At 44.7% G+C, this 20079-nt stretch overlaps 2 pseudogenes across 1 annotated transcript; both read right to left on the bottom strand.

The window, feature by feature from the left end:
• Positions 1-10957: 10957 nt before the first annotated feature.
• On the bottom strand, positions 10958-12583 carry Odc1-ps5 (ornithine decarboxylase 1, pseudogene 5; annotated as a pseudogene).
• Positions 12584-16803: 4220 nt separating this feature from the next.
• LOC103695040 (eukaryotic translation initiation factor 1 pseudogene) lies at positions 16804-19207 on the bottom strand (annotated as a pseudogene). The gene has a single exon (XR_015652597.1). The product of XR_015652597.1 is annotated as a eukaryotic translation initiation factor 1 pseudogene (transcript).
• Positions 19208-20079: the final 872 nt, after the last annotated feature.

Here is a 20079-nt window from a genome sequence, read left to right as displayed (position 1 = left end):
ATTTTCCTGGTTAATGAAGTTACTCCAGGTTACACAGTTACCTGATGATTTGGAACCTCAGATCAGAGAAGATGACATTTGTCATTCTGGGTCTTAATCGATTTCCTTACACAATATAATTGATCTTTTCTATCCTATCCATCATGTGAAAGTCACGTTTTTCTGTATCCAGCAGATTGGTGTTCCACAGTGTGTGTGTGTCACCTTTCCATTTCCCACTGTTAAGTTCAAGAGCATTTGGATGGTTGCCACTTTCAATAACCATGGCTGAGCAAGTGCAGGATGCGGTGGTGCATTTTTTTAACCCCAGCATTAGGAAGGCAGAGGCAGGAGGATCTCTGAGAGTTTGAGGCCAGCCTGGTCTACATGGTATACATAGTGAATTCCAGGACATTTGGGTTGCATAGAGAAACTGTGTCTCAGAAACATACACACACACACACACACACACACACACACACACACACACACACACAGGGAAAGAAAGGAATGCATGTGGAATAGCATCTTGAGCCTCTGGGCATATGCCAGGGGGTGTTAGAGCTGTGTCATGTGATTTTTAGCTTTTTAGCTAATTTCTAGGTGGACCAGACCAGTTTGCAAACCATTGACAGTGAATGTGGATCCCATTTCCTTATGTCCTTTCCAGCATTTGTTGCTGGTTTTTTTTTGTTGATTTTTGCCATCCCGAGAGGGGTATGACAAAATCTCAAAGTTGTTTTGACTTTCATTTCTGCATTTGCTAGGGGCAATGAACAGTGTTTGAGATATTTCTTAGCCACTCGTAGTTCTTCTCTTGAAAAAGCTCTGTTCAGAGGCCACATCCAAATTTTTTTCTTTATTTTTATTTACTTTACATCTGAATCACCATACACACCCCTTCTTCATTCCCAATTCCACCCTTACAAACCCCTTCCCCCATTGCTTCTTCCCCTTTTCCTGAGAGAAGGGGAGCCCTCTTGGGTACTACTCTACCCCGAGGTATCTAGTCCCAGCAGGACTAGGCACACCCTCTCCCACTGAGGCCCAACCATGCAGTCCAGGTAGGAGAAGGGGATCTGTTGTGCTGATTGTGGACACTGCTTCAGGTGGAGAGCAATTGCAGCTATAGGCCATGGTGAGGGGTCTGATGTGGGAACCAAACTCTGGTTCTTTGGAAGAACAGCAAGGGCTCTTAACCCCTGACCCATCTCCTCAACACACTCTTTTTAAGAGACATGTTGGTATCTGTTGCCCTGAACTCAGAAGATCCTTCTCCTGTAGCCTCCAGGTGAGCGACACTACAGTGGATGTTAAGTTCACTTCTGCTGTCCTCACATCTCGATGAGTTCCTGCCAAGATGCCTGGCTGTGAGTCAGGTCCTGGGGAGTCTGGCAGGAGGATCCCAAGTCCAGTGCCATTTGTGCTAGTGTCCCCAAACACACACAACCAACAGCCAGGGCCTGGAGACATGACTCAGTGGCTGAGTATGGACTGCTCACCTAGTGGTCCTGCATTCAATCTGCAACATGTCAGAAGTCACTCTTGCTCCAGGCTAGAGCCTCTGTGAGCACAAACTAACTATAATTAATCATAATAGTAAGAGAAAAGAACAAAAATAGAAAAAAATAGAATCTTTAGAAGACTGCTATCAGTAAAGTATTTTCTATAGCCCAGAAATCAAATTTAATCCCCGGTACCCACATACAAAAAGCTGTGTGGCAGAGATAAGATTATTCCTGGAGCTCACTGCCAAGCTTGGCCAACCTAATTAATCAGCTCTAGAGCAATGAGAGACCTTGTCTCAGACAAGGCAGGCATGGCTCCTGAGAGGGAATCTGAGGTGGTCTTCTGGCCTCCACGAGTACATGCCACATACACATGCACCCACATACTCTCACATATGCTTTCACAAGGTATTTTTGAATCTTCACACATGCGGATGTCATGAAAAATCTGGAGAGTTGATTCTCTGTTGCCTGGGTAATTAAAGTGGAAGGCTGGCTATTGTCCAGATAGCCCTGTGAGCTTGGTGAGAAGTGGTGGGTTCCTTTACCGGCAGGGTTTCTCCCTCTCTGACCTTGTCTGGGCAGCACAGTATTCCTATACCCTCTATGTGCAGAATGTCACATAGCCCTTAGTGACATTATAGGTTCAGCTTCCTTTCTCCTGAGAAGAATTCCTCCAGCAAGCACCTGTGGTTCCCTGGAAGGCCTCCTCATGCTAATGAGGCATCTCAGGATCTTAACCATCAGCCGGTGACAGTTGGCCACGCTGCGTATCTCTACTCCCATCTCCACACCATATAACTGTACGGATGTTTCTGATGCTAAGGTCCTGTTCCCCAATTGGTTCTTGATTGATCAAGATACCAGCGACCAATGACTGAGGATGGGGCAGGACACTTAGAGTTACTCAAGAGGAGGATGCAGGGAGAATCTGGAGCACTCGGGAAGAAGGAGGAGGCAGGAGCAGCAGGAGGTAAAGCCAGCCAGCCGTTTGAGTTTTTGGTTGGAGTGGCCAATGGCCACTCTATCTGATTGTGCCTGTGGTGGCAGGGGAGGTTTAGGAGTGCCCAGTTGTTGAGTTTGCAAAGGCATTTTAAGATTACCTGGTGCGCAGGTGTGTGGGCAGGGTGGCAAAAATTACATGCTACAGATGGCGTGCAACATGGTAGTTGAGAATCCACATTAATTTAGGAAATCTCAAATGGATCACACATAACACACACACACACACACACACACACACACACACACACAATGATATAGTTTAATTGGGGGGAGAACTGGCTTCTCGGTGGAGCAGAGTTGTGTGGCTCCAGCACACCAAACTGGAACACAGGAACACAGCCACTGGTGGTGGGGATGAACCCTGGGCTCTTTTGAAAGGATTCTAGCAGCCTCATAGAGCCTTAGCCGAGATGATTCAAGCCCCTGCTGTGCAAAGAAACAGGCCAGCTGCTCTAAGACAGCTGCCTGCTCCATACAGCAAAATATCAAAGGATAGATTCAAAATTTGTGATTTAATTGTGTTTAAGGATAGAAGGGAATTCAGATTTTGCCTGAGTCCTTTGGGGAGTTTTTCCTTCGGATTGGAACTGACACAAACATCTTAAGATGAGAGACAGAGACAGTTGGTAGAGGCAGCAAATGTAAGCTCCACAGAAGAGAAGATTGAGGCATTCAATCTTAAAAAATTTAGATTTCCTAGCCTATCTCAGACAGTAGAAATTAAGGCCTCAAGAATTATATAAAGAGAGAACCTGAAAATATGCTTATACAGCACATAGACAGAGATAACAAAACATTGAGGCATTCAATCTTAAATAATTAGGTGGAAGGCAGGGGATAGATTGTCTAGCCCATCTCAGACAGTTGAAATTTAGGCCTTGAGAATTATATAAAGAATGAAGGTCAGGGCAGGGGCAGCAGAAGCACTGTCTCATAAGTTTACATTTATTCCGAGTGCTTTATTTGCTTTGTTTTATTTATCACAATAAGTGTGGTTTTGAGTTTGGTGGTTATATTAAAATTCCTCTGGGAGAAAGGTCAAGTTAAATATTTAATGATTCCTGGTTACTGGAACAAGGACTTGTTATGTTGGAAGAGAGGCTCAGTATTTGTGCTGACAGAAAAGAAGAAGAGGCTCTGGACCCCTTTCAGGGTCACACGGATCAGATAAGACAGGGGAGACCCCTGAAGAACCAGGAAAACTCAAGAGAATCAAACAGGACAGGTGAAGGCTCTTCATGCCATCCTTCAAGTGGCATGAATGAAGGCTTATTACAATTATTAATAAAATTAACTCATAAAAAAAGACAGCTGTCTTTCACCTGCTCAAACAAGGAGCAGAATTTCATTCTTAACCGATCTGTGCACCCTGCACAATCCATATGGATATCTGAATGGCACTAAATTCATATATTACAGAATGGACAGCTTCAGCAGGATTCATCCTCAGAGATGCTGAACTGACCTGCTTGACCCCTGCATCCGGTTGCTGCCTAAAACAGCTTTGGATATTGCTGCCGATTCCAGGTCACCTCACCTCATCCAACCTTTCAGATGGATCTGGTCAGAACTTCAGTCGGGCTCTGAACCTTCCAAATATGTAGAGACTGAATAACAGATGCTAAAGCTAGCTTTCTAAAGTCTAACCAGTTTTCCTAATTCTCCTGCCTCTCCCATCCCTTCAGAAAACCTCTCATCACCCATATTCAGCAGGAAGAAGCTATGGAGAGTCATCAGCCTAATTCCCTGGGGATGGGTGTCATTTTGAGGGATGATTTGGAAATGGTCATAATTTTAAACAGGGAGGGAATAGATGGGATGAACTCCTAAATTTTATTCTTGAAAAAAGGATTGAGTAGCCATAATCTTAAATGATAGAAATCTTTATCATGGATACAGATTATAGCTATAATTTCTTACATTGGTATAGAATTTATATTGATACAGGTTTTAAGTTTTCATTGGTATGAATTTATATATTAATACAAAATTTGAGATTAATATTGTTGCTCTTAGATAGGCTTATGCAATTCATTTAAGGATATAAGGCTTAAATTGTTTTAAGATGATTAAGCAACACAAGTTAAGGGCCGGATAACAAACTCATGGTTATGTTAGATTCTGATTTAATTATAATAAAGTGCTTTCAACTTACTCAAATGGCTAAGAGTAGCTAAGGTTTAACAGCTCAAAATAAATTACTTAGTCTTCAAAAACATCAGAAATCCACATAATGTGGCATTTAATGTTATTTCATTATTAAGAATCACTTGACAATGAGACATGTCTGCTCCAGACAGTTTCCCTATTCTCTTTCAAAGAAAAATTGAGCATCTTTACCTCCAGGTGAGATTGCTTATCATGGCAAGGTAGCCATGGGGCAGAAATTGCCTATTTCATCTGAAGACAAAATACTGTCTGGGAAAAGGACACACTATGCAGAATAGTCGACTGATAGCTCTGCCATGACAGGGTCCTTCATGATCCTGCTTTGCAAAGCTCTGTCAGATAATTCTGGACCCAAAGGCTGAAAACAGGTGCTCGAACATTATAAGAAATAAGGAGGGCTGTCCAAGTAGTCAGCTGTCTCTGCAATTGTTTAAGTTTGAGAAGCTGTGTTTGATGCTTTCTATATATTTCTCTCTATATTTCTCTATATCCAGGAAATGTTTAAGTTGTTCTCGGATTTCTGACAGGGTTGAAGACTGGTGATAGTCTCATAATCAAACTCAAGTTGTTTAACATTGAGACAGAGGTTATAGAATGAAAGACATGGTTTTCAGATGGTGTTACTGGCTAAGATCTAAACATAATCCAGGAATAGAATCCTAATTCTTTGTTAGGAATGATAGTAGAGTACTTTATCTAATTGACAAACAAGATGGACTGGACGTTACTTGTGTGTCATACTTTGTAATTTACATGATTGTTGTGGTTTTGTTCCAGGGAAATGAGTTTTTTGTGGCTGTTGTTTTATTGGACAGAAAAGGTAATCTGTAGGGATGGTTCTGATGCTAAGGTCCTGTTCCTCAATTGGTTCTTGATCGATCAAGATACCAGCAACCAATGACTGAGGATGGGGCGGGACACTTAGAGTTGCTTAGGAAAATGACACAGGGAGAATCTGGGGCACTGGGGAAGAAGGAGGAGGCAGGAGCAGCAGGAGGTAAAGCCAGCCAGCCATGTGAGATTTTGGTTGGAGTGGCCAATGACCACTCTACTATCTGATTGTGCCTGTGGTGGCAGGGGAGGTTTAGGAGTGCCCAGTCAGATTAACTGGTGTGTGTGTGTGTGTGTGTGTGTGTGTGTGTGTGTGTGTGTGTGTGCATGTGTGTGTAAAACTGGGTGGGGGCTGGTAGTGCAGTTCACCTGGAGCTAAAAGTAAAACCTACACACTACATATAGCCCTTGACTCAACCTTAGTAATGTTCACCTGTCCCTCCAAAGCTGGCTCTGGTATGCCATTATTACAGTTTGTATTCATGGGCCATCTGAAACCCTCTTCATCCACCCTGTTCCATTCATCCTCTTGGGCCATTGGCTAATAACTGCAGGGTAGAAGAAAGACTCATAGTTCTCTGCGCTAGGTTCTATATCAAATTCAGGTCATCAGATTTGCACAGCAAGCATATTTACCCTCTGAGCCATCTTCACAACCTAAACTTATAATTTTAAAACTTGTATTTTCTGTCTGAAGTTTTTTTTACAAAAACACTGAGAAACACAGGTAGTCACTACCACTGTATTATACACATTCTAAAATTGAAACCTGGAGTTTATGCTCAACATCATATCGTTGTTATTTTGTGTATGTGTGTGCCAAGGATTGTATCCAGGAGCCTCATGAACTCTGAACTCTGAACTCTGCAGTGTATTGCTGAATGCCCTCTGTCTGGGTTTGTAGGAAATGAGTCATCAAAAGGGCTGGAGAGAGGACTCAATGGTTAAAGCACTTTTCTTGCAGAAGACCTGAGTGACCATGAGATCCCCTGTGATATCAGATCAACCTTCATGGGATTGCAGCTAACATTTATTTTATTGATTAATGGCCCCAAAGCCCAGGGTAGTGATGCTGGCGACTCATTTGTCAAACAGAAGCCATGAAGAATTTCCTTTAAATAAAAAGATGAAGGCTGTGGACTTCATATAGGAAAAAAAAACACGTGAGGTTAAGATCAAGGACAGCCAACAACTATGACAACACTCACTTCTAAACTCAGCACTCAAGAGGCCCAGGCAGGAGTATCAAGATTGTGAGGCCAGGGGCTATCAAGATGGGTCAGAAGGTAAGAGCGCCTGCTTTTCCTGCAGAAGACCCAGAGTCAATTCCCACCACCCATAAGATGGTTCACAATCATCTCTACAGTTCCAGGGGATCTGATGTAGTCTCCTGACCTCTTTAGGCACCAAGCATACACTTGGTAGACTCACACACATGTAGGCAAAGTACCCATAAAGTAAATGACTAAATCTAATTAAAATAGACCAGACAGCCCTCTGCAGCAGGTAATGGAAGGCTTCTCTGTCTCCGACCATGACTATTAACAACCACAACCAACCCTCCTAAAGGACCAACAACCACCAACTCCACCCCTTGGGGTCCTGGCATTTATGCCCGCTCTGAAAAATTCTAGGAATTCCAAACACTGCACACTTGCAGAAACTGTCGTCATCGTCGTCGTCATCATCGTCATCATCATCGTCATCATCACCAGCAGCAGCAGCAGCAGCAGCAGCAGCAGCAGCAGCAGCAGCAGCAGCAGCTACAACTGTGGAGCTGTAGTCTGAGTGATGTCTCCATGGGCTCAGATATTTGAACGTCTGCTTCATGGTTGGTGGACAGTTTAGAAAGGATTAGAGGCATGGCCTTGCTGGAGGAGGCTTGTCACTGAGGGTGGGGGTTTCAAAGGCTAAGTCACATCCAGTCTCACTCTCCCTGCCTCCATCCTGCTGATCAAATGTAAGCTCTCAGCTACTGATTCAGTGCCTGGTACCTGCCTGCTGCCACACTCCTCACCATGATGATAATGGACAAACCTCTGAAACTCTAAGCCAGCTCCCAATCAAATGATCTGTTTTATAAGTCACACTGGTTATGGAGTCTCTTTAACAGTATTAGAACAGTGAGGGGCAAATCAACATAAAAGCAAGGAGGTCAAGCAAAGGACAGAAGGTGAGAGGAGCAACTGCCTTCTGAAATACTTTTATCCAGGCTCCTACCAGGAGGTGCTGCTCCCACCTAGGGGCACCTCTCCACATCAATCATGGCAAGACTTCCTGGAGACTTGACACTGATACCAACTACAATAAATACCTGGCTAGTGTCCATGAAACTCTGGGTTCCGTGTCTGAATGACTTCAGACATTGGGTGTGGTTGACACACCTGTGATTCCAGCTCTCAGGAAGTGAAGGAGGGACTCTCAAGGCCATGCTTTGCTACAGAGCAAGTTCAACACCAGCTTGGGTGACATGAAGAATAAGTTGTCGTTGATGATGATGTTGTTCTTGTTGAGCACAAGGACTCGTGGCTGTTACCGCAGCATTTGGATATGTGATGTAGGGGTTCACAGACAACTGGGACTATTTAGGGAGACCTGGTGGGCGTCGGAAGCAAGTGCTGAGGGTAAGGCTCATGCATAGGCCTTGAAACCCTCATGTCACAAACAAAATAAGCAAGAGAAAAACAAGATAAGAATAAGATACTGGATTCCTCGGTATTGTTTTCGATACAGCTGAGACCTTCCCATCAGCTCAAGAATCATGTACTCCTTCCTTGTCTACTTTAGAGGGGTTAGGCCTAGAAGACCAGTGAAACTGCTTTTGGCTAGTTTGTGAGTTCTTTCTTCCACCCTTTCGCCCCTCTTTTCTTCCTCCCTTTCAATCCTATAACTCTAGATAAGAGGGAAAAAAAGGATAGAGGGGAAAGGAACGAGATCACTGAATAAAGCAATGGGTCAGAAAGGGGGTGACATTATTGGTAAACTACTTCCTGCTGATTAGAGGTGTCAACTTCCTTGGGGAAAATTTGATCTTCACCATCAGGATATCTAATTTCTTCTTGTTCTTTCTCCTTTGTACATGACTACTTAACAAATCTTGACCAACAACAACCAAAAACCAACCAACAGCCAACACTTTCAGGGTTTATTTATATACCCTCCAAAAAGTCCCAAGAACTCCAAATCACACACAATTGAAGCCAGTATCTACATCTGGTAAAATCAGCCCCCTGCTAGCGCACAGGGCAAATCATGGTCAGCTGCTGGGGACACCTGAAGCATCTCCATATCCCACACTCGGGGTTAAATGAGAACACTTTATTATACTATTTCTGTGTCTTTTAAAGAAACCAAAATGCCAACATTGTCACTACAGTTCCCACACTCTGTCTGAAGCCATTAATTGTGGTGTGTGTATTGGGGAATTATCAATGAAGTGAGCACTTTTCAGGTCAGTGGCCAAGGCTTTCAGGAGACCTCTCCTGCTCTTTCCACTGGAGCAGCTTTGCCCTTGATGTAGGGAACACAGCAGCAGCTGAGCAGTCCTACCGCCCATGTTAAACTGCATCTCTTTTTACATAATTTTAGTTTCTCACTTGAGATCTTCATCTATAATTCCTGGATGACAATGAGTCCTTGGGGAATCAATCCACTCCTTCCCAAGACCATCCCCACTGTCCCCGAGGGCAAAGGGATATCTTATAACATTGAATTTGGGGGTAGAGTCAGACGTTTATCTGTGGCCAGCTCTAGAGCAACACTGCCAGCTGTCGCCTGCATTAGACCTGCACTGCTTAGTTGAGATTTGGGGTCTACATGTTCCTCCTTGGCTGACGGGGAAAACAGCTCATCATTTTTCCTGGGGGACCTCAAGCCAGGCCCCAAGGCTGTTTCCCGATGCTAAGAAATGACCCTGAATATCTCTCTTCGCCTACACTCACTGGTCCAGTGGTAAACCCTAACTTATCGCCTGCACACTGCCTAGGCCTCCTTTCTGGTTTATATTTAGGAAAACCATTGCCCTTAGAGAAGCCTGGTTCACACTTTTGTTGTAAATGAGCATGTTCCCCACAGTTAAAGCACCAAGCATTTTGAAAGCTGAGACTTTGAGTGGATTGGTCACAGTCTCTTTGGGAATGACTGTACTTCCCGCAATTGAAGAAATAGGCGTTTTGATATCAGAGACCTCTAGCTAGAGCTTGACCTATATGACATTAGCATGCTTACCTCTGCCCCCGAGTGTTAGGACTAAAGGTATGTGTCACCTTCACAAGGCTGCCATATTTTCTTCAACTGTTGTTATGTCTGTGACTGTCTGTCTGTCTATCTGCCTATCCACTTACCTACCTATCTATACAAATATATTAGGAATATGTATATATAAACAATACATATTATATTTTATATATTCTAAATACCTCTGTTTGATCTGTATAATGTTACTTGTGTGCGTTTCAGGATTCATTGGTATTAGAAAACCAATCAGTGTGCTCTTCTGTGGAAAAGACTATGTTACCTCTCAGCACTCCTTAGCTGCCCACAGTCCTTTATCTAGGCTTGGGTCCTCGTGGGCATTCCTCTTTCTTTCTTTCTTCCTTCCTCCCTTTCTTTCTTTCTTTCTTTCTTTCTTTCTTTCTTTCTTTCTTTCTTTCTTTCTTTTTCTCCTCTTTCTCCTCCTCCTCCTCCTCCTCCTTTCTTGCTGTTGTTGAATTTATTGTAGGAAGTTGGCTGTCAAATGCTGTATCATGCTTCCAACTGTTACTAGGTGGTGATGCAGGTGAAATCAAAGGTTGAGGGGACAGTCAGGGGTTCTGCAGGCAAGGTTCAAGGAGCCTCAGATGCCCTCCTAAGAAGTGGCCAGGCCAACAGGTCACTAGGCAGATGACGTTCCCTAACAGACTCTGGACACCAAGTTCACAGCCAGCTGAAAACACTTGGGGTGGGCTAGGCAACCTGATGTTGTACAGAGAGGGCTCAGCCTTGTGCCATCTGCTTCTCCTCTCTGCTGTGCTGGGCTAGACTCCTGCTGTGACACAGCAGCCTGTGCAGAAGTTTGTGCCTTCTTTAAGGGATATTTGCAAACATTCCCCGATGCCCAATTATTTCAAGATACTTCATTTTCAAAATGGGTCACAACCTAGGCTTTTGGCCCATTCTGCCCATGTACAAGCTACAAATGCTTGCTCAGCAGCCGAGGGGCCCTCGTTAGTATCAGGTCTGAAAAGTGAATAAAAATCCATATAAAATATTCAAAGTTTCCATCGAAACCCAGTAACACCCCCCCCCATCTCCTAGCCTTTCATACTGCATTGGTGCCAACCCTACTCTTTTTTTTTTTTTTCTTTTTTTCAGAGCTGGGGACCGAACCCAGGGCCTTGCACTTGCTAGGCAAGTGTTCTACTGCTGAGCTAAATCCCCAACCCCGCCAACCCTACTCTTACAGAGAGATTCCAAACTAGCAGTGATTAAGTTAAATGGTTCCCCCAAATGCTTTAACTCAAGCTAAACTTGCAGGAAAGAGCTACAAGAATGGCATCTGCACATTGATACTGGCAGAAGCACAGGCTGCAGGGTGACGGTCCATCTCACTCTCCTGGGCACAAGCATGGGCAGAGTGCCAACATCCTGCTCCTCCACTTCTGTTGGGAAGCCCTGACTCTGAATCTGCTTCATGAGTTGCCACCGTGACATTACATAGTAGATGTTTGGCCTCTGGAACCCATTGAAGATAGAAGCCGCAGCAACAGTGTATGCACCCATGTTCTCAAACAGCATCCAATCACCCACATGCATTTCAGGCAGGTTACAGGGCTCTATGATCTGATGAAGGCCATCACAGGTTGGTCCCCAGATGCTGGATGAGTAATACTTCTCATACTTCTCTCTCTGTTCACATGTGCATGATCATAAGGAACGCAGTTAAATGATGCTTGCACTCCACCATTCACACAATACATGAAGGTTTGCTCATTGACTCATCTTCATTGTCAGAGCTGGGCCGCTCCTGCCACAGGGTACTTTTGGCAATGATGTTGACTGCAAGGGTGAAAGCTGACATGAAATAGTATCTGCCTGGCTCAGCTATGATTCTCACGCCAGGGTCTGGTGGGAAGCACCTGTCCAGGGCTGGGCGGATGACACTGTGATCCCTTCAAATTTAAACTTTGTATCTCAGATCCAGGAGAGCCACCGCCATTATCAAGCAGATATATGCTGACACCAACAAAGACACAGCAGGCGTCTGACACTGCCTGCGGGAAGGTCTCAGGGTCAGTACATCTATTGTCCACATGGAAGCAGATGCCAATGACGTCAATATTTAGCTCTTTTGCCTGTCCCATGAGAAGCCTGCTGGTTTTGAGTGTCGCACCAAACTTAACCCTGAGGTGACAAACTGCTTTGGAACCGTCAGTGGCAATCCGCAAAACCAACTTTGCCTCTGGATGTGCTCTGGTGACTTTCGTCAATTCAATCTCACTGTCAAAAGTCATCCTGTATGGTAGAGCGCTTACCTAGGAAGCGCAAGGCCCTGGGTTCGGTCCCCAGCTCCGAAAAAAAAAAAAAAAAAAAGAACCAAAAAAAAAAAAAAAGTCATCATGTGGACTCCATTACTGGCAGCATACTTGATCTGAGACACTTGTTTACAAGGATTTGCATAGGTAAACCTCTCTGCAGGCACCCCAAGCCCCCGCCCCAACTGTATTTCAGTCTTGCTTGCACAGTCAATCCTGTTCCAATGGCAGGCAGGGCGCTTACTGTGGCTCTGCTGTCATTACACTTGACTGTGTAAAAGGGAGTCACACAGGGAAGAGCTTTTAGCCACCTCAGATGCTACTTTAGAATGTCTCCGAGGTCCACAGCATAGACAGCATCCTTATCGTCAGAGGAAGAAACTTCATTGATCTTTTGGTCCAGAATGTCCTTAGCAGTAAAGCCTTCATCAAGGATGTGGCGTTCAAACTCTTCCTTGGTAAAGCTGCTCATGGCTCTCGAGCCTGCCATGACCCCGACCCGAGGTGGCGCGGAGCTGCTGGCTGAGGGACTGGCCGAGCCTTCCCCTTTCTATGTTAGTGTGTCTATTGGTGTCATCCTTACGAACTGTCACGTTTAAGCTGTCATATTGGCGAGACTTCATGAGTTTAACTTCTCTGACATTTCTAGGATATTCAATCTCAACTAAATGCCCTGTTACTCTGGCACTGACTCTCTTCCTGCCATGCTGCCTTCCTCAATGTTCCTTGACCCTCAGGTACAGGAACTGTGTTGTAGATGAATCCACTGGGACTGGGTTCCACCACTCTGCATTTTGATTGGTTATTGTTTTTTTGTAATGGTCTCTATCTGCTGCCAGGAGCGGTTTTCCTACATGAGGGGTGAGAATCACATTATCTGTGGGTATTAAACACAAGTACTTAGAATGCAGCTAGGAATTATGCTGGTTTGGTAAAGTGACACTCTCCTCCCACATCCATGTCTGCACTAGTCCTGGATGGCTGGCTAGGTTGCCAGGGTCAGGCATGATTCCTCTCTTGTTGAGTAGACCTACATGCAATTAGCGAAGTGTTGGTTACTGCCTAATGTGTGCTACTACTGCTCCTTTGGGGTTATTGGGCCTGCCGGTCATTGCTGTGGTTTACAGAAGTCATTCCTGGGCAGAAAGGACTATTAGTTGCTTCCTTCCTGTATAAGTTTGCATGGTGCCTTCTGGTAGTCTTCAGGGAAGAAGGGTTCAGGTCAGATCCAGCTTGGGTCCCTGGATCCTTTGTTTGAAGTGCATGGTGTCTTCAGAAATAGGGACTTACCTTTCACCTCTAGGGGGCGAGCAAGGGCAGAAGCATTAGCCTATACTGTTTTTTGGGAGTCTCTGGGTCACTCCTGTTCAACAACTCACAGGAGGGCTTCTCAGCCTGGTGTTGGGTTTTTTTGTTAGATGGTCCATGGCTCTCTGGAGGAGCATAGTTAGCCCACCCGGGAAAGTTTCATTCAAACCCTTTGTGTGCACATATAGACACAGACTTCCCTGTATCCTAGGTATCTTTAAGTTAATATTTAATAGATGAATTCTTATGACATTTTCAGACTCCTCCTTCCTCTGTGTGTATCCCCCTCTCTCCTGTCTAATTAGAGCCCCACCCCCACCCACATCTGCCCTTCCCCACTGTACCCTGCTACCCCCTGTCTACTGCTCCCCAACCCCAGCCATGGTCCCTTTTTACTTTCCTGGTTAATGAAGTTACTCCAGGTTACATGCTCATACCTGATGATTTGGAGGTAGGAACCTCAGTGACATTTGTTTTTCTGGTTCTTAGTTGATGTAAGACCAAGAAGCATTTAGCTATGTAAGCAAGCCCGGGTCCTCTCACAGTCTGTTGGATCCTATATATACTCCCTTAAGTGTCCTCCACAGGACTTGCCTTCGCATGTGAGTCTGTCTCGGCTGACATCACTCTGCCAATCATCCTGAGTCCATGGAAGCTGCAAGAAGCAGAAACCACCAGAAGTTTTTTGGTGCATTGATCTCTATGGCATCCTGACAAATGGAGCTCAGCTACACAATGTCTGTAAGACAGACCAATAAATGCCTGTAGTTATGGAAGAATCCTTCTTCATGTGTCCTTTCACATGCTTGCTTTAGCAAAACATCCTTTCAACTCTGTCAATTCCAGTGAAATGTTCCTTCACATGTTGGTCCCGGGACAACACCATCCACCACAACAGACTTTCTGAAGAACTGTTAAGTTTTCACTTCAAAGTGCAAACCCTTTCTTTTCTCACCGTCCTCATGTAGACCTCCAGCAGAAGGTGTGACTCAGATTAAAGGTTTGCCTCAAGATCTGGACTAAAGGTGTTTGTCCTCCAGCCTCAGGATCGAGATCGATAGCCTGTGTCCTCCAGCCTCAGGAACTGGGTCACAGGTGTGCTCTCCACTTCTCAGATCAAGTTGACAATGAGAAGAGCCACCACAATCCACCCCTTGACACAAATCATATCTCTTGTCCAAACGAAAACAATAACCAGGTCATAAATAACATGATAAAACTAACCCTGTACAACTGCAAGGGCACTGTAGATATAGAAAAGGTCAATGTCCTTTACATCATTTAATAGCTCAAACTTAAATATGATTACTACTGGTAAAGAAAACACAGATATCTGTACAAATTCATTCTCAACAAAAAAATAAAACAGAAGCACTCATGGCATTACAATCCTCATGCCTGTAACTAATAATGCAGCCTTAGCTGGTGTTTATAACTACCTTCCTCTACTACCCTTTCTGTATCTCCTCTACCCTCTACCAGCACCTCAGCAGGTCTTGACTCTTTTCCTGGAGGTGTGACCCATAGCTTCAGTCCTGATGCATCTGTGCCCTTTGTCATTCTGCTTGGATTAGACTGATGTCATTTCCATTGACTTTAATCACAGGGCCTGGTAGCACTAAGAGATGCCCTGGATGCCTAAAGGATCCCCTGCGCTCCAGACCTAATCCTTCTTACCTCCATTGTGGGGAGACAATCCAATTTCCCCATGGTAATCTGGCTCTCTCACCCTCCTAACACTATTATTCCTCTCTCAGTCTATTGGTTTAAGGGCATTAGAAACCCCAAATAATCAGGGGGAGTCTGAGCTTCCAGTTCAATGGAATGTTTGTTGTGGTTCCTGACAGCAGCACTCCCTGATCTCAAACCAAAATTTCTGGGCCAGCAGAACTTAGGGTTGTGAGGACAGGAAGCAAAAATTTTCCTAGTGGGTCACTAGGAGAGAAAGTAAGTGGAACTATTCCCTTTTCCATCCCTTGATTCCTGGACTCATAGATCCTGGCTACAGGAGAAACTACCATATATCAGACACTGATTAAAGCATATATTGCATTCTGAAGAACCCTGCCCAGCCCCCCATGTGGCTGCCATCTAATTGTTGCTGTAACTGTGTCTTCAAAAGGCCATTCTATCTATCGGGCCAGCTGCTTCAGATGGTGGATTCCATGATTGTGGGCCCGCTGTCGCACTTCTCTGGCTATGAAATGAGTTCCTTGGTCAAAAGCAATACCGTATGTAATACCATGATAATACCATGATGACAAGGCATTCTGTAGGTCCACAGATTGAAAGCTTACATGTTTCAAAACCTTACTTTAATAGTGTACATAAATGCTTTAACCTCCCTTCTAGCCCACCACCCACCAGAGGTAATGGAAAGGAAAGGTTAGTAAGGCATAGAAGTGTGTGGACCTGCTTAGAAAAAAGTGCCTTGGACTGAATCCAATCTGCATCGTCAGGTTGTCAGCGGTTCAGTTCACACAAATCAGCAGCAGTTCCATCCACTCACAAACACCATTCATGAGTCAGCAACAGCAGTTCGATCCAGAAGAAACCACAAAGCTCTACCCAATGCTGAAGCCTCTGGAACACCATCAGGAGTTCGCTGGTGTGTTTCTCTCATGAAGTCATGACAAACAATGACGAGCAAAGACTGTCAAAGTGACCGAATACCTCACAGCATCGTCAGCAAAAACCAGCATCACTAAAACCCAATGATGACCGACAAAGAGTGGCAAGGCACACCAATACCACAGAGCGTCATTCACTGTCTGTTGGGTTATGTTGATACCATTTCCAAACATCAAGTGTTCTCTCAAGTGTCTGCTCTAGCAAAATATCACATGCCCTTTTCCCAGCCTGCCTCCAGAAAACATCATGTGTCCATTCTCAACAAAACATCCTCCCCCGTGTCTTCTTCAGCAAAAGCATCCTCTCATAAGACAGTTTTCAGAAAAACATCACACGACACAACTGAGTCTCCAAAGAAACCAGAAATTTCCACTTTAACAGATGCTAGTTTCAGCAGAAGCATCACAGGCAGGAAAGCCAAACCCATAACCAGAATACGGACCTACTCTGGCAAGCACAAAACATTGCCCTTTCCATGGAGGAAGTGGTCCAATGTAGTCTGTAGGGTAAAGAATCAAAATGGGAACTCCATCTCACGCTAGTGCTGGGACTGGCAGGCCACATTGCGTCAGTGGTCTCATTTGGCCAACCACACTTGGCAGACTCTCTGGCCCAGAGTTTTCAAATCGTCTCCACCTGACTCACTAAGTTCCTACTTTCTATCTCACACTACCACTGGCTACTCTCTGGTCCCCTCGGCAGTCTCCCAGCCTAAATGACCAGCCCCATCAGCGGCCATCTCTCGAGGCTCTCTGCTGTGGGCTCGGCTCATATTCCCTGCATTCGCCCTCCCCACCCCCACGGTTTTAGTCACAACTCCCAGTAACCCATTAAAATCAAAACTCAATAAGCTTGTAGTTTATCAATCAGATTTATTATCGGTAAATTCTCACTCCACAAAATATCCACACAATAAACTCACAACCAATTGATATTGATATAAACTGCCCACCTAAATAAGACAAATTGTCCTATAAAAATCCATCTCTTATGAACTATTCATAGAGAAATATTCATACCTGTGGCCACTCAAAGCCACACAGAACTGGGTCGTCCTTCTCTGCCTCCATCTTGGTTCTCTTCTTTCCTTCTCTCTCCTCTCTCCAAAATTCTGTGCCTGCCTTACTTTTTCACTGCCCAGTCACAGGCCTTGCCTTATTTTGTGCCTGCCCTCACCTGCATACAGACATCAGTCCACCATAGTCAAGCTGCCACTAGGTTGCTGATTGGTAACCTTGGGGAATGGTGTCATATCTGGGACTCAGTGTTGGTTTCTTCTGTTAGCCGACACGGCATTCAGCAGCAGCAGCTGTAGCCAGGTCAGCCTTGGTGAGTGGAAATTCATGTTGTTGAGCCCATGCATAACCCCCATCTCTGCCACCATGGCCACGTTGTTCATGTGTCCATTGGGCAATGGCAGGAACAGCTCGAGGAAAAACTGACTGTCCACAGAACAGGTCATCCGGTCTACTTTATCTCTTAATTTCTCCTCAGCTAAAGTCACCTTTTGGGGAACATTTACATGGGACACAGATATCTTCACATCCTTTGCCCATTTGGAGAGATCGATCCACACACTTCTTCCCCAGATGTCTTTCTCATCAATTTTCCAGTCATGATCTTTCCAAGTCTCTGACCATTCAGTCAATCCACTGGCTACAGCCCATGAGTCAGTGAACAATCGTTCATCTGGTTACTTCTTCTTTCAAACAAACTGTACTACCACGTGTGCTACCAAAGTTCTACCCTCTGTGAAGATTTCCCTTCACCAGGGTTGTCCCAACACGGGGTTGTAATATTGCAGCTGTCCACTTCTGGGTGGTGCCTGCATAGCCTGCAGAACCATTGGTAACCCAGGTCCTAGTTCTCTTTTCCTCAGTCAACTGATCATAGGGAACATCCGTGAGGCTATAGGTGCAGTTAAGGCTATAGTTTCCCTGAGCCTTAAAATCCCTTCATCAACACGAAACCAGGGAATATCAGGCATCTCCAACTCCTTTTCAGTAGGCTGTCCTCTGATAAACACTTCAGCCAACCAATCAATCAAACGTCTGACACCTCTTTTAACTGTGCAAGCTTCCATATTAAACTTAGAATCTCCACTCTGAGGGTCCATGTCAGTAAACTCAGCCTGATCTAGTTGTGTTCCTCTGTTATTCCATTCCATTATCCCACACCCTTAAGATCCATTCCCACACATTCCCCAGACTTCTGCTGGTATGAATTAGTAAACTCATTAAGCTCCTTAGTACCATAGTGCACTATCTCATGGACTGCACTTTCTACCTCCCCTCTAGGACCCTCAGAATAGCAGTCAGAGCTTGTAACCGCTGAGCCTTCTCTCCAACCCTGACGTTTGCTAATCTTAAGAAATCCCACAAAGCTTTACAGAGGACCCATCAAATCAAAGGTCAATATGAACCGTTATGTCTAAAATATCTTGAGTCAGAGCTGACCACTGCACCAGGGCATCCCTTCCTGCACCTACTTGTGAGCTCACTATAATTTTTGTGGCTGACACTGAAGACTGCTACTAGTAAGCCAAAAAGTTGTTATTATAATACCCATGTATGCTCTGTTATCTCAATGTTCTGAAATTCCCGTGTTCACCTCCCATCCACCAATCCCCTAACCTTACCCAGGGCCAATCAGTTTAAATATTAGCTGATAATACTTTGCCTAGTAAACCAACTACTCCCCTCCTTGCCCTTTAAACTTTTAATGTCTCTTTTCAGTTTATTGCATGAACAAGTTATACTTGCCCAAGTTAAAAGGGGACCCAAATGATTACATTATACAAGCTGTGAGGTTTTTAAACTTGTGAGCCACAAGCACTTAAAACCCATGAACCTTCATCTGATCCTCCTTAGCCTGTCCAGTCTCTGTCAGGAACTGGCATATGTTCTTGTGCTGGTCACCCTGTAGCTGAAATACTTTTCCATATTCTGGATGCTCAATTACAGTACCGTTGCAGGCAGATTTCTTCTTAAATGCCTTCACTAGTTTCTTTTTATCGTAATCATCAGTGATCCCCTGGACAGGGAGTGGTAAGGGTCTTCCTGCCATTTCTCCGTTGAATTCTTTTATGGATATAATCCTCAGTGCCAGCAGGAAGCAGGTCATCACCCTTACTTGCATCAACAAAGGGGTCAAAAGGTGTGGTTCTGGATAACGGACATACGGTACAATTCCTTTTCTTCAGTGGAAACCACCTGCAGGAGGAGGCTGCAGGAGAAGACAGGCAGGGGTGGGAGTGGGGGATCATTGGGAAACGAGAGAGGGAGGCAGCTGAGTCCTCCACTGCAGCTCAGAGTGACTGGGGTGGCCTCAAAACTTTGAACCTGATTTTTCCTATTCTGAGAGCAGAGTAGCACACCAATTAGGCTTGTGAGTCCTTTTTGTGGTCCTGAACATTCGGTGTTAGGTTGTGTGTTCAATAAACTATTCTTGTTTAGCTGAGATCAGTGTAAGTACAAGAAGGCAAAGAAGGAACCCTTCCTTTTCCCATTGCCGTCATGTAGGCCTCCAGCAGGAGGTGTGGCCAAGATAAGAGGTGTGCCTCCAGAGCTGGACTAAAGGTCTTCCAGCCTCGGACCTGGATCACAGCTCTGCCCTCCATGTCTGGATTGTAGCTCATTCCATATATAGTCAAAGTGACAAGAATAGCCATCTCAACCTGCAAATTCCATTTTTTTTTTTTTTTGGTTCTTTTTTTCAGAGCTGGGGACCGAACCCAGGGCCTTGCGGTTCCTAGGTAAGCGCTCTACTACTGAGCTAAATCCCCAACCCCTCCATTTTTCTTTATACAGCAGAATGGTGTTCCACAGTGTATATGTATCACATTTCTATTCGTCACTTTTAAATTGAAGGACATTTGGATTGTTTCCTCTTTCAACAAAATATAGCTAAAGGCATGGTGGTGCAACCTTTTAATCCCAGCATTAGGGAGGCAGAGGCAGGAGGATCTCTGTGAGTTTGAGCGAGGCCTGGTCTACATAGGAAGTTTCAGGATATCTGGGCTATTCAAAGAAAATATGTCTGGAGAAAAATACACAACATACACACACACACACGGAAAGAAACAAGGAAAGAAAAAAAGAAAGGAAGGAAGGAAGAAAAAGAAAGAGAGAAAGAAA

Source organism: Rattus norvegicus, chromosome 1, assembly GCF_021556685.1.
Source record: "Rattus norvegicus strain SHRSP/BbbUtx chromosome 1, alternate assembly SHRSP_T2T, whole genome shotgun sequence".
Taxonomy (NCBI): domain Eukaryota; kingdom Metazoa; phylum Chordata; class Mammalia; order Rodentia; family Muridae; genus Rattus; species Rattus norvegicus.
Note: the sequence above shows the minus strand (reverse complement) of the source record. Positions and strands in the feature narration are given on the sequence as shown.